The sequence below is a fragment of the Anas acuta genome, chromosome 3, assembly GCF_963932015.1.
Source record: "Anas acuta chromosome 3, bAnaAcu1.1, whole genome shotgun sequence".
Classification (NCBI taxonomy): Eukaryota; Metazoa; Chordata; class Aves; order Anseriformes; family Anatidae; genus Anas; species Anas acuta.
Window position 1 is genome coordinate 54,804,601 of NC_088981.1, and position 15,562 is coordinate 54,820,162.

Sequence of the window (15,562 nt, forward strand, 5' to 3'; positions counted from 1 at the left end):
TTCTGAGAAGGCAAAAATAGATTACCTGAATGTCCAGATTTTCCTACCATTTATGCACAAAGCTGGCTATTACCTAGCATTTTTAATAGAAGCAAGTGTATTCTGCTGTCTGCTGCATAGATATTCAGCTGGAGTAACTCTGCCAAGTCTAGTGAACAAAGTAGTTTTGTCAGAACAAGTAACTTTCTTAGTGAATAAAAGCAGAAGAGTCTCACTCTCAGCAGAAGTTGTTTTAGGTCACATCCCACACTAATGGCACTGTACTGTACCCTGACTACCCAACCTTTTGAGGTAATTCGAGGCTTGATCAAGTCTCTCTGCAGAAAGTATTCCCTAAGCAAATCACCCCCAAAATAACTGTGCTCTGAAATGACTTTACTTTTACCAAGATTGAATTGTGACCTTTTCCTTATCACTTTGCCATGCTCAGTAAGGCGTGCTTGTGGGTTCATTATTTCTTGGCAATTGTTCCAAACCTCCTTTAGGTTCTTATAAAAGACTGTAAGGAAAGCCACATTTGCTCATCTTATAGGAAAAAATCTTCTGGGTTTCATTTTATCTAGGTGATAAATTGTAGACACTAGACAGGACACTAAAAATCCTAAAAAGGATTTGATCATGCTATATATTCTGCACTCTTAAGCTGCAGTTGGTATACATCATATCTCTTTTCTTTGGGGTGTATTTGCAAGAAAGACCATTAGATTTACAAGGCAGGATCAGTATTATATCCCTCTTCCTTTTGTTTTACCTTTGAACCTAGAATTTGTTTCCTTCTGCCAAACTTTTTGCTGTCCTCTCCTGTTTCAGCCTGACCATGTGCAGTTTCTGCCTTCCCAAATGTTAAACTCAGTTGAGTAACTACTGCTTCAGTGCCAACCTGAGCCCTAACAGATTGCAAACCCACTGTGAAGCAGAATGTCTTTCTGCATGGGGCTTTCATATTCCAGATTGCAGATTTTTTCACATAATGATTCCTGTATTTGATATGAGCATATGAATTTATGGGGCAGTGTATAGCAGGATTTGTCAAGTGAAATTCATGGGATTTAATGCATAGAGCCAATTACTGTGGACACACTATTAATTAAATCCTTTCACTGCAGTATAGGCTCTGTGAGGAACAGCTTGCCCCAAACTCTACTTCTGAAACAGACAGTGAGTTATCTCTCCATGTGACATATTAGTCATTGTAAAATCTTTTAATCAGGCTTTTAATCAGCATGCTTTGGCTTTTCTTCACCAAAATGTGCCATCTGAAATGTTACCTAAGACCAAATTATCCTTTCTACAGGAAAAATAAATAAATAAATAAATAATAATGAGGTAAACTGAGGGGACAACAGTCTCTGTCAAGACTGCAGCATGTTTTCTGGCTGGGACAGGAGCTGAAGTTCAGTCACCTCCCTGACAGAGACGTAGCCCTGGGAGTTTCTGAGACCTCATGGAGGACTCTGTTTCTCTAAAGGAGCTTTCCCCATTTCAATTCCCAGATCTGTGCTTGCCTTAGGACTTTTGGTTGTTGTGGTGGGGTTATTACTTTATGGGTGGCAGCTGCTCAAACTCCCTTGCAGAGTTCCTGTGAAGCCTGTGACTTTGAGGCAGTGTCGGCGCAGGGAATTGAGGTAGGCCTTCCAAGGCCGATGTGCTACTTATTGGACTGACTTTCCTTTTCTGACCTCTGCCTGATCTCTTCTGGAGATGAAGGAAGTTAAGTCTTCTCTTCCTGACCCATTTCAGCTGCACTTGCTCCTCCTCAGAGCAAGCCCCTTGCCTTGTGGGCGGAAACAGTAAATTGAACCTGCCCATGGATGGTGGCCTGCACAGATAGGATGTGTGGGGTGCGCATGTGCCAGACTTCTTCCTGATTCCCACCCTTGCTGGGTGCTTCATCGCTGTGGGAGCGATAAGAATGATGAAGCAGTCAGCCAGCCAGCACCCTGGCAAGTGTTCAAGCAGTGCTTAGTGTGGCTGTCTTGGCCAGAACTGCTTAGTTCCCTGTTCCGCCTTCATCCAGGCTGAATAGACGCAGAAAGACACCCCTCAGTTTCAGAACATTTTGGTTCCTTCACTGTCACTTTGAAATATTTTCCCATCTCTTCTATCTGTTAATATTGGCAAGTGCCTATGTTGGCAGGTTCTTGTGTTGCCAGCTTTCGTGCTTTTATCAAACAGCTATTGAGTTGCTCTGCTAAGCTTCAGCTCCTGAAGCCAAAGGATAAATTACAACCTCTAGCCTCGTTTTTTTACAGCTAAGGAGGAAATGTCGCCGTATCAGAATTTAAAAATCTAGAAACTAGAAAGGAAAAGAACTGTTGTTCGTTGTTGTTAATTGTGATTAAAAGCCATGTTGTTATACTGCCAGACATATTATGTGTGAGCCACAGCCTTCACAAATCTACCTGCTAAACTGGCTTAGTTCGCTTGGAAGACTTCTTGCCAATGGTCACAGAATATACATTTTATCATGGCATGTTGCTAGAAGGAAATCTTCCCAACACAGTGACCCAAATCATCATTTTATTTTGTTTTAACCATTCAGGCAGAACTTCTCCTTGTCTCTCATGGTGTAGGTTTGTCAGTGTGCTCATGGGTACGTACAAGGTCCCTAATTTTTATCAAGGCTGCTTTGGGTATTTTCTGAGACAGAGAACTTCCCTTGCTCCGGGTGGTCTCTTATGTCCATGGCAAAGGTTGTCTAGTTGGTCCTACCTGCAGCCCTTTCTGTGACCCTGTCCTTCCCAGGGGGAAGGACAAACAGCTGCCCCCTCCAATTTTCAGTGTCATGCTGAAGCTTCATGTCTATTTTATGCCAGCTACAGGGAGCTGTGTGGTTGGAGCCCAGGAAAATCACTTCCAGAGGTTAAAGATTAGTAGTGGTATATCACTGGTCACAGTCTGAGTCTGCCCCTTGCACTTTGCTCCATTCCTGCTGTGGCAGGCTGCCCTGCGGGGAGAGCTGCTCCTGTTCTCCACAACACTCCCCAGGCTGGTTTCCTGAGGAGAGCTGTTTTGCCGAGTCAAATCCAGCTTTTTTTGGTCCTTTTTTTTCAGTGAGGGAACTAAAGGCAGAGAGGTTAAATGACTAAGTAATGCCAAATCACGAGTCAATACCAGAAGTCAAGCTGAAAACCAGGAGCTCTTGGCTTCTGTTGCTGTTTTCTCTCCTGCTTGAAGAGATGGGAAGTTGTGAGACAAGCACCTCTCAGAGGTACAGTGTGTTGAATAAATATGTGCTTGTGTGCGAGTGAACACAACTCATCTGTCCGTGGCTGGTGCTCGGAGAACCAGTTTGATGTACGTTCCTGTGACTAACTACAGAGCCAGATCCTCTCCTGCTCTGCAGCTGCTTTATACTGCGTGGGGGAGTGTGGTCCCAAAGCTGGCACTGCTGGGCAAAGGGGCTTGTGGTGCTCTGACAGCTTCACTAGGCACCACTGGAGGGCTTGTACCTGGGAAAAAAAGGAAAAAAGACAGAGGACATTTTGGCACCAAAGAAGGCAGTAGGGGAGCAAGCTGTGATGCTCCTCTGAGCCCTGTAAGTGGTGTGAGGACTGAGCAACTCACGAGCACGAAGTTAGAAGACAAGAAGAAGAAAATATCTATTGAATTAATACTGCAATATGAAAATAGCTCCTCTAAAAGTGCTGCATGCTTTTGGTTCGTATTATTAATATTATGAATCCAGAAGGTCTGATGCCAGATTTCAGTCCAGATTGGAGCATTTACAGCTGAGATCAATCCTCTCAATGAGGGAGTTGCTCATGGAAAGAGCAATAGACCTCAAAATGTGGTGAATGGCAATGTTGGAAATCACTTTTTTGCAGTGTTACTTTATGTGCAGATAAAATGCAAAAACATGATTGCTCTACATATTTAACATATGACTAATTTAAATCAGAATAATCTGTCAGATTCTTGATTTAAATAAAGCTGGGTTGTTTGTATTCTTGGTTCTGGCCATACGAGGTGACTAAAAGGTTATTTGTTTATCCTCCTGCCTTTTTCTTCCAAGATACTTTTGACTGTTTCCTGGTTTTGTTTAGTAGAAGCATCCAGTCCTGTCACTGAGCTAGCAGTCACGGACGGTGTCATGCTATATTTATGCTTTACGCAATATTCGTGTCAAAAAGTCTCAGTCTGAGCAGACCCAATGTCAGGAGAAGATGACCCTGAAATAAATGGAGAAGTCCCAGAAAGCTGATCTTTCCCAAAAGTGAGTAATGTCATGCAAATGGAAAATGCTGGTCTTAAACAACTCAAATCCAGCTGAGTGAATCTGATTAAAAACATCAATTTCTGGACATATAAACTAAATAGAATATGAAACATTTTGATTAAGCAAAGATCAGAGGAAACTGTTACTGCCTTCATTATGTTTTTAAATGCATTGGTATCAATTATCTGATGTTTTCAGTATCTACTTAAATAGACTGCAGTATTCAGAAAATATGTTCTAGAACTTCTATCCAAAATTACTTTTGCTTGAATCCAAGCTGGAAATTCCTATCCCTCTTGACTGTCCATCTCAAGATCAAATACAGCTGTTTTTCCTGCAACTCTATTTCTCCTGTCCAGCTGGCTTTCTGTACTGCTTTTTTTTTCTGATCTTGTATAGGTCCATCTGTAGTGTTGTGACTATACATTGCACTCTACATAATCACAGGAGAGTGGCTCTCCAAATCTTTTTATGTTCGTAGTAAAGTATAAAGTCTGAGGATATCTGAGGACACAGCTAGAGGAGAAAAAGGCAAAAGAAGGAAAACAAGTAATTTCAAACACAAAATACGATTACCAGTATATCTTAATTCAATTCATGTCATTGTGGATATACAATTTTGGAAAGAGCTGAAAATGCTTCTTGTATATAGGGTACCATTCTTCTTTGGATTTAGGGTACCCTTATTCCAGTATCTTCAGTATTTGTGTGCCCTCTGTCAGTCTGTACCTGCTTCTTTTCTGTTAAACAAAAAAACATACTTAGTTCTTCCGCTGAAAACAAATGCTAATCCCTAAGGTGTATTCTCCACTTATTTAACATATCAATAATTGTAATCATCTGCTTCTGAAAATGTGTGTAGTATTTACAGCCAAACTATTGGGTATGGGGAGTGACACCAGCTGCAGCACAAATTATTTCAGAAAAGATTGACAGTTCTTTCACAAATAACACAAAGTGCAATATAGATAGCACATTTTCAGGAAGCAGAGCTGCATAAACTACTCCGCTCTGCTAAAATTTGGGCAGGTGGCCTGACAGGGGATTCTGTGAAGCATGCAAGAGGCCAATGTTCTTTCTAGTCATGATGCATTCTGACAAGAAAGATAAAAATTTTGATTTAGGAACCAGTTTTCAGGAAATTCAGTCTCTGGTGAGCAGCTTGGGATACAGAGCAGAAGAGTACAGCAAATCAAAGCAGTATGAAATGTTACATGCTAATACCTATGTGTGGGTTTTAATAATTTATGTTAAAAGCATTCGTGAGAGAGCAGAGAGGGTTTGCTCCTGGATCCATCATGAAGTGGTTTCACAACTCTCCTGAAGAAAGAATAAGAGCTACTTCAGCCTTGACTTCTGTCCAATACTTTTCTGGGGGGCAATGGTGAGGTGGTCCATCGTGCACAGGGCAAGGGAATGTCCTCAGCTGTTTCAGAGGATGGGGGGGGGGGGGAAGTTGCCTCTGACCAAATCTATCTAAATTCATCTGTACTTACTGTCTCCATAGTAAGTTTTACAATCTCTGTAACAATGTAGAGATAACAGTTCAGTCCTAATCCCTCTGGCATATTTACCCTAAGGCAGACAAGGAGTTTAACCTAAATCTAGCATGATATGATTAAAAAAATAACTATATCTCTCCTTTATTTATGTATTTATTTCCACAAGTAAGAAATACAGTTCTGATGAGTGGAGAAGGTAGGAAAAGGAAATTCTTTTTATAAAAAATAGAGTTCTGTTAATCGCAGGATGCCATCCATCTTCTCAGGATGTGTCTGACACTGTATTTCCTTTACTGACTTGTGAAAAGAAATACCTTATCAAACATCCTGAAGTTTGCTCCTGCTTGGTCTAATTATGTAATTTGCTAGCAAGGGTGATTCTGTGATAGATAATTAAATATGCAAAGGTTGTGAAACCCCTTGAAGATCTTTTACAAAATTAGTTTGTAATTATACATAAAAAGAGTTTGAAACAGATGCATACAGATACAGCACGGAAGGTTGATTAAAGGTATGTAAATCATTATGGTGAGATTCAAGATTTGTTAGAGATTGAGTTGTGTTGGTTCATATTCTCACTGCCTCTACTGGATGCGACCTTGCTAGTTGCAGAAAAAAAAAAAAAAGAAAGAAAAAAAAAAGCCCAAGTATCTGTGTTAAATATATTCCTTCTGATGAAAATCTAATTATAATCTAAATTATATAAATTCTTGTTGTGTATAATAATTTCTGCTCCCTGCAAAGTATTTGGCCAGCATCATATCAGATATCAAAGGATGGCTCTTTTAAGATTTTTATGCACAGAGTGCAAAATGCTTTTGAAACCTTTTGTTTGCTTGTTTGTTTGTTTTGGTTATTGCTTACATAAAAGTTGAACCCTTTTGAAAATCTAAGTTTGGGTATATTTGAATAGTTTATGCTACGCTAGAAAAAAATGATCAAATACTTCATGTAGATAATCTGCATGGAGTCAACTCTGCTTTACTCATGTTTGTTGGATCATCTTCAGCACGAGTTTACGAGGACCTTACTGCAAGAATAGGGGACAGCTGACACTGTTCTGTAGATGAAGATCAGCACTGGAAACCCAAGGGACACCAGACCTGCACGTTTGCATTACTCCAGTATGCTCTGCCTCTCAGAGATAGGATCTTTCACTATGTTTTTCAGGCTCCTTCTGGCTTTCTTATCACATTGTCCTCATTTGTGGCTAGAGTTAATAGACTGTTTTGTCTGATAGTGGTGGAGGAAAGATTTGGCAGAGCAGTGTGATTCACTCCATGAAGAAATTTGTCCAGCAAAGTCATTAAATCACTCTCACACACACCCCTAGAAGAAAACATGTGATGCCCCCAGAGCCAAATATCTAGGGAGGATATGTAAATAACAAGCAGTGGAGAATCAATTAAATGACTGCTGGCCCATCAGAGGTAAACAGCCAAGAAAAGGAAGTTGCCTACAACTCAGAGCAAAGCATGTGATGAAATAGCAGCAGGCTCATGACTTAGGAATCCCTGAGCGGGTAATTTCAGCCTTTCCAGGCTGTAGGGGTGAATCACCGAATGTTTGTCTGGGCGGGAGCCTTCAGGTGACTGGAGGATGTTGGCTGGAGTAGAAGTGACCTCAACAAAGAGCTAGCTGGCACAGAGCAGGGGTGTTCCTAAACCAGCTAACCAGGTCAAAGGAGTATGGACAGGGCAACACCCTGCACACAGCTAGGCCTTAATTGCGGCTGCAAGGTTAGAACTAAGGAAACGTTTGTCAAGCCTTAGGAACGCAGCTCTATTACACGTCTGAGACTAGACAGGTGCTGTTAGCATCCACTTCAGCAAATGATAATTATATATGCTGCCTGCAATAGCAAAGTAATTTAAACTGGGATGAAACAAAGTTTTACCTGCAGCAGTGACTGGGTATGAAGCATGAGGGGATTTTCACTTCTTTGCCATTCTAAAGTCCTAATGGTGAGACATTCTTTTTTTTATTTTTCTTTTCTTTCTTTTTTTTTTTTTTTTAAGCTTATGATCAAATTTAGTACCATCTCAAAATCAATAGAGTTGCATTAAGGATAGATTCAGTTGCCTCTGATGACAGAATGCTGTATCCTTCTTAAAACTGTAACATTTGAACAAAAGGTTGAGAAAGTTTGACATGCTCCAGAGTCTTTAAAATGAATATATATACATTTATTTAAATACCTTCAAAAATAAGCTGTTGAAAAAGCAAATAAACAGCTAGCAGCTAATCAGTCTATAACCTACATGAACTACATGAAGCTCAGAAGAATATTCTGAGCTCCAGGAGAATAGGCATCCCCATGGCAAGCAGGGAGAGGACTTGCTTCTTAATGGATTCTTGAGCCCTTCAAGACCTTGTTGCAGAGAGAAGTTCCTGGTGTCTGGGCAGAGCCGCTGCTCATGTGGCACGCCAGCTCTCTTGACAAAGAGGTCTAAGTGAGAAGGACAATGAGGAGAAACTGTGTTAATACATGACAAATCACTGCCCTCACTCACTCTTACAGGAACTGTAAGAAATTGGAAAACATGGGATTTATTCCTATATATCTCCTACAGAGCCATGTAGGAGAGGAGGGTCCACAGACAGCTAAAGCCTAGCTCTGCAGCCTTCTGCAAAACTGGTTGTTCTGAAGGGCAATAAATTTAAATTTTATAAAAGGACGTCTCTGCCTGTTGACAGGCAATGACTGCCTGCTTGCTGTACCAAGACGTGCTCCCCACAACTAAGAGAGGCGGATCCATCCATCCAGCAGCTCTGACTTGTGGTTCGTGTCAGGCTTGATCCAAAGCTTGTCTACGGTCAGTAAGGTCACATGTGTCAGGAACATGACAATCATTTTTACTGATGAAATATTCGAATTAACTAATACTTTATTAAAAGACTTTCACAAGGGGGAGGGTATTTTCTTCTTGTGCCCAAGAAAATATCATTTACAGGCATTAACCTTTTCCTGTTCGTAAAATTAGCACAGTGTAACCTCTATACGCGAATCAAGCTTTACTGAGAGGAAATCTATATGAGATTTCCCAGTGTCAGAGAAAATCTGTGCAAGGCCTTTTTGGCTACAGAAAGGCCCACATAATGTTTAAGCTTTAGAAATCGACATGAAGAGTGCAGACTTGAGCAGAGTGTGGTTTAAAAGTGTCTGAGCGGCGTCAGTGCCAGTACACCAGTGAATGGAGTTAATTCAAGGATTCCTTTCCTCACCAGGCCCTAACAAACATAGCCTCTATAAACAAACACTTAATGTTTCAGCTCTATTTATGCTGTTATGAAAAGCTGGAAAATTAAACATAGGGGGGAAAAAAAGCACAAAGAAGCATTTTACAATTTCCTGAAAATTGAGAAAATGTAAGAAGCTTTATTTTGTCTTCAACTGCTGTTTAAGTGCAAAAAAAAGTAATTTTTTGTAGTCAGAAATTCTCTCTGCTTTAGTAAATCCCAATATACACATTCCAGCAGCTCAGGGAAAGCCAAAAGTGTTTGAAACTTGGCAGAAGGTTTTCCTAATGAACAATTAGCATTTATCTCACAAATAATATTGCTTTGTTTCAGTCTTACACAGGGCAAAAACAAGTCTGAGTTTTGAAAGCCTCCTCAAAAAATCATTACTGTAAACTTGAAAACATCCTTTGCACTTGAGAACAGGGAAAATAGTGTGGGGTGTGCTGGCTGTGCCCCCCTTTAATTCTCCCTCTCTCAGATGACCCTAGACAAAATGATGCTGCCTCCTACCCCAGCACCTGCCCTAGCATTTTTCAGTGGCAAGAGAGGAGCAGATCCAGTCTGGGTCCCTAATCTCTTGTGAGGACAAGTTATCCAAAAAGCCAAAAAGAGGTGACTGGAAGAGCGGAGCTGATACAGGGCACTTTGCAAAGTTGCCGCAATGCCATGGCTGAGCCACTCTCAGTCTTTTAGCACTTTGAATTTAAATACCACCATCACCTTCACAATTTTTTTCTTCCACTTACAAATTTTGCCATCCCTGAGTACATGAAGCCCCACAGAAGCTTTTTATTTGGGAAGTATATCAATCCAACAGTATCATAAAATATTACATGTGCATTAGAATATGTTTCCTTCACAGAGCTGGTTCGTGATTTTCCTAGGTCAGAACCAAGGACCTTGATTTAGAGGTAGACTCCATCCACCTACGTTGACACTCATCAAATCCAGGTAGATATCAGGCTTCACTCTGGTCCACTGACATCTGTTGTGAAAGGTCTTACTCTGGCTGTTGGATAGCAAAAAGTGGTTTGTGGGATCAGCTCCTCCACCCAATAAAACCCTTAATGTCACAGAGAAGACTTCACAGACTGAGTTGTGATTTCCTACATGGGGTCTGCAATTTTGGGTGATGCTTATCCACAAGTCCCTTTTTTTTTTTTTTTTTTTTTTTTTTTTTTTAGCTCTTTCATTCATTCTCTACTTCTTGCAACTAGATTATACCCCAGGAATTAATCTGATATTTTAATATTGTTCTACTTTTGCCTGTTTGATCAGCAGAAATACTGAAACCAGGAGGCTACTGATGGCCATCCCACGTGGGTTCCATGTAACAGTATGTACTGGGCATTTGGGCTGGGCAGTATCACCCTTACTCATATTAATGAGCAATTAAAACACTGACTGGGATGCCTGAGACATGAGCACGTGATCACTGACCTTAGGAAAGGTTGTGAAATCTCTTCTCTGCACCTGGATTAACTAGCAGGAAACTATAATTTAACTGCCCTGCTGAGCAGAGCAAGTTAAAACATCTTAGCAGCTTGAGAGGAAAGGTACTGTAGAGGGGCAGAGGACTGCCAGGATAAAGTTATTAGGTTCCTCATCTTGTGCTGTGGTGTTCTGCAGCCCCAGGAAGGCTCTCTCTAACCCCAGAACAGGAAGCTTCCTCTCAGATGTGAGAAATTCTGAGTCAAGGTCTAATTACTTCTTTCTTTCTTACCTAGCTTCCTGTGGAGCTTTTCCCTCAGATCAAGCATTCTTAAAGCTCATTAATTATTTTTCTTTGGAATATATTATGAAAAAGCTTGCCTGGAAACCATTCACAATACATTTCCCACAAAAAATAACCATTTGCTTGATATGTTTTCGCGTGTCTTTTTGTTTTGTGTTGTTTTTTTTTTTTTTTGTCAGTTTCCCTTTGGAAATCAAAACAAACAAACAAAACCCTTACTAACCAAAAAAACACCACCACAACAAAAATTCTCTGTCCAGCTTGGGAAAACAGGTCAGATGTGGGTTAACATATCCTTAACACCCCCAAACAACCTAATTTTCAATGTTATTTGAAACAGGTTTAACCTATCTCGGAGATCAGGATCAGTCTTTGTCTCTACCCTAGCTAGCTTGCTTTTAAATGTGACCTCCTTTTCTCATCTAGACACACATGCTCTTTGTCTGCTGGGACCACTCTGCTGTAAACCCATCCTGACAGCTACCTTGCTTCCCAGTATCTCCCAGAGGACCAAGACTCTTCCAACTGGTTTCCTCGGACTGAAAAGACTATAATTAGCTGCTTCCCCCTTTTTCCTCTGTTTAAAACTGGCATTATACATTCTTCCTATCTACAGCAATCTCCTCTCCCATCCTGTCCTGCTTAGGAATATATGTGAAAGGAAACACTATGCTGTGGGAGTAAAAGTGTATTGTTTAATGAAGACAAAAATAGCAAATTTTATAGTAAAGAATCAATATTTTCTTCCTTTCCCATTAGGCTGTAACTTACCCTTCTATTACCCAAAATGCATATTACCCTCTTGTTTCTCAAATATTACTTTCTCCACATTTTTCTAGATATTAATTCCTTGTTTGCTTTTGTAAGTTGAATGTAAGCTCTCCTTTATTGCTGTAGTATCTTGCTCTCTCCTATAGCTAAGTACTCACGTATCAAGTTTTCCTCTCTGTTCCTGTCAGTGGAGTGTCTTTTGAAAATGTAGATCCAGAAGCAATACTCCCACATTCAAAGATTTCAACTAAGATTGTGTTTTAAAAGAGCTCTGTGGGCAATTCTGGGGTCTTATAATGGATTTGAAGCTGAGAAGTCTCCAAACTCTTATAAGCAAAGAAACTCTCTTACAAGAGTCCATGTCAATGTCAGAGATATCAATGTTTGTTTAGTGGAAATAATGTCGGTGTTTAGTTTTAAGCTTCCCCAAATAGAAAATACATTTGCTAAAAACATGCTACAAATTTATGAAACTCATCTTAGTTAAAACAAATTATGCAGCAGCTTTTTAGATTTTCCCTGCTCAAATATGCAAGTCTTATAGTGTTCAACTCACCAAAAAACGACTGAAAAGCTATTTTAAGTTATTTCACTTGTCAGTTTATCCAAGTCAAGCTTTGTAATCAAAATGTGACAATTATCAGCATTCTTTTGTGATTCAGTACAAATGTATTCCTTTGTGATTTATTATAAATTTATTCCTTTGTAATTACTACAAAGGAGGAAATCTTTACAAAATAATTTTCTAGCTTTTTGTATAGGCTTTGGCAAGTACACTGTGTTTGAAAATAAATGTGCAGCAGTTCAAATAGCAATTCTGAATTACCATGAAAACATAGCTGTTACTATGTGGGGCTTTTTGGTGATTTTTGTTTTTGTTTTTGTTCTTTATCTGTCTAGCTTGGGATATTTTGTAGGACATGTGTTCACTCTGCTAATGAAAGCAAAAGCCCAAGCAGAATACTGCAGTTTGAGATTTCAAAACAGGAAGGGGGTGAAATAGGAAAAAATCAGTGAAATTCCAGACCTCGGAATAGACCAGAGAGAACATTTTCCAAAACGTCTATGATCTAGATACTTGCAAAAGCATCTTTGAATAATTGAAGACTAGAGGATGGGAATTTTCTTCAGAAGAAAATGTTTCCTCTTTAATAAATTATAAGATGCTGAAATTTTTCATGAGAGAATCTGGGCTGAGTTCATTTCATAGAAAGTAGATTTAAAATAAACAAAACTGTCAATTGTTCAAAAAATCCAATGTTTTCATTTAAAAACAACAGGTTTCCATTATCATAATCCTAAAACCAGAAACTATATAATTGCAGTCACATCTGAGTGATTTGGGCCTCATGTCCTATGTCCAGAAGTGACTCCAGGTCACTACTCCAGTGCAGGCACCTGAAGTATGTGAATCCCTTCTGAACTTAGGGCCTACACAACGACAGTCCTATGTCAGTCTTAGTCTTGAGAACCCCTAAATATTACTGTTCATTTCCACACTTCCTTCCTGTTGGTTATACTTTTTGGTCAGCAAATCCGAAGTCTTCCATTTGCTGAATACCTTTCCACCTAGTCCAAAAAGGTTTCTGAATATTTATATACGCTGATTTCCAAGTTAATTTCCCTATCAGACCCATAGAATAAACACCCATTTAAAGTTTTCTCTTTCAAACTACACAGAAGATCACATGCCAAACAAATCTTACTTATATCCTATCTACTGTGCCGCAGGAGATCTGGTTCCATCTTTTCTGCTGAGACTTTTGCCCTGACAGAGTCTTCAGTCAAACGTGAACTGGCCCAAATACACAGAGATACAGAAGCTGAATTTAAGCCACTTACAAGACAATGGGATGCCTGAGGAACATCATGGTGAATAAACAATGACTGTTTTAACCTTAGATAACTCTGGGAAGGCTTTGTTTGCCTACTGGCTACAATCATGATGTTCCAGGCAGCAGGCTAAAAAGGTGGGAGAGGTGGAGAAGGGCAATTGAGCAATCAATCAAGGACTTGGAGAAAACACTGTCATATGAAGACAGTGAAAAGGTGAGGCATGTTTTCCTCAGCAAATGAGATGGTGAATAAGCATTTCCATATGCTGATGGAAAGATGTCCATCGGGGAATGCATATGGAAAAAGAGAAGCTCCCTATATCATAATCCCAAAAATAAAGTGGATAGCTGGTGAAATTCAGATATCAAAGGCCAAAGGTGATAAGGTGGCAAAGAACAGTCACCTTCTTGGTGAAAGAAAGGAAGTGTTGCAAAATAAACAATGTGGCTTCCCAAATAAAATTAATGGAGGAATTTAATTAATTAATGGTTGCATTTAAGGAATAACTCTTTAACGGGGATCATCTAGGATGTGAGCATTTTCATAGTCTTTTGCCAAACTCATGGACTATACAGGTCTTTTTTTTACTCGTTATCTAAACCCAAGCTTATTCCTGAGTTTTGACGGTCAGGCTCTCTGGTATTGTACCCTATCTATACTAGTAAGCTATGTGTATTCTCTGTATACCCTAGGAAATTAAGTGCTGCTGGGAATGTCCCCAGCCACTGGGGCCAATTGGCATGGCATAGCTCTCATCCGTGCTCATACGTACTCTTAGCCTTCACAGGAACATGGCAGCCTGCAAAATGCCTGTTATGAATGGTCTCTGTAATATTATAATTTTCAAACTCTATCCACAAGTAGGTTAGGAGAGTATTTATTAGCTAAGGCCAAAATTGAGCCAGGGAACAAGCTACTTGTTTACCAGTGTAAATGTCTGCATTTAACCTGCTAGTATGGACAGTCACAGAAGACCAGAGAACCTCTCTGACCTGTGATGATAAAAGGAGCACTGCAGAGGTTTGGTTCTGTTTAATTACTATTGGAACAGCCATATCCTGCAGTGAGTGATGCTCAGAGTGAGAACATGGGTCCAGATCCACAGATTTTGTGACTGTAGTTAGTGTCGTAGTGAGTGAGCATCATAGGGAGCACTTATGATGAAGTTATGGGGAACCCCCATGAGCTGTTCTGCCATAAGAACTGCAGAGTAAAATGTTTTTCTTCTTGCTTGTCTGATGAGACACCTATTTGATTTACACAGGAATACACATGACATCATTTTTAGTGAAGAAAACTTTCTGTGCAAGAGGTAGATCAAGAGCAGCCAAATTGTGGTACAGGAACACAAAGCTGACATCAACAAGCAGAAAAGGCAATGCACTTTCAACTTTTATTTTTAAATGACCTTCAGCCCTTAGTGCAGCCAGGGCACTTCCCCGTGTACTTCTGCCACAGACAGCTGATAATAAGCCTTAGAGAGCAAATTGCAGCAGCAGCATCCCTGCCAGGGCCCAGCCCTGTGCTGATTCAGGTTGTCACTGTGCCAGCAGGAATTTTCATCACATAGCCATTAATCTACTGATGCTTCCAAACACAACAGCATCTTCCCTCCTCACTTGAGCGGCTTACTGAAAGCCAGCAGCAGAATCTGCTGGTTTAGCTTTCCCACAAGACAGGACCATTCACATTACTTTGATGCTGTGAAACCTGGACTCTGCTAAGCGGGTAGGAAAAAGAAATGCCCGTTAGGTTACTCTGAGCCATCTGTTGGCATTCATGTCCCAGAAGCCAACGAGTAAGGACAACAAATATACAGGGCTGGTTATTTCGGAAACAAAATACATTGGTTCATGGGGGTACCTGAAGGAGGCATGCTGTCAGATGAGTGTAGTTGGACACAGCCTGAAGTGTCCCTTCTCGCATCCTTCAGTTAAAGGTAACAAAAGTCAAGATTTCTTTTCAGACAAAACACCCATAGAAAGGACTTACAGGAAAAGAAATGAGAAAACTATCCCAACATACCACAGCCAAGGCTGTAGCACAGCCAGAGGCTTCTGACCAAGCACGGGAGCCAGCAGTGACTGCTGCAGGGCAGGCCGCTGCAGCCCCAGCTGCAGCCATCCCGGCAGTCAGCTGAAGCAAGGGGAACAACAGCATCTACGTGGGCTGGAGGCACTTCTGCTGGTTCAGACCAGCACCTTCCTGCGGCTAAATTAAAGAAGCAGGCCTCTCCGTGTGAAGGAAACATGTCTG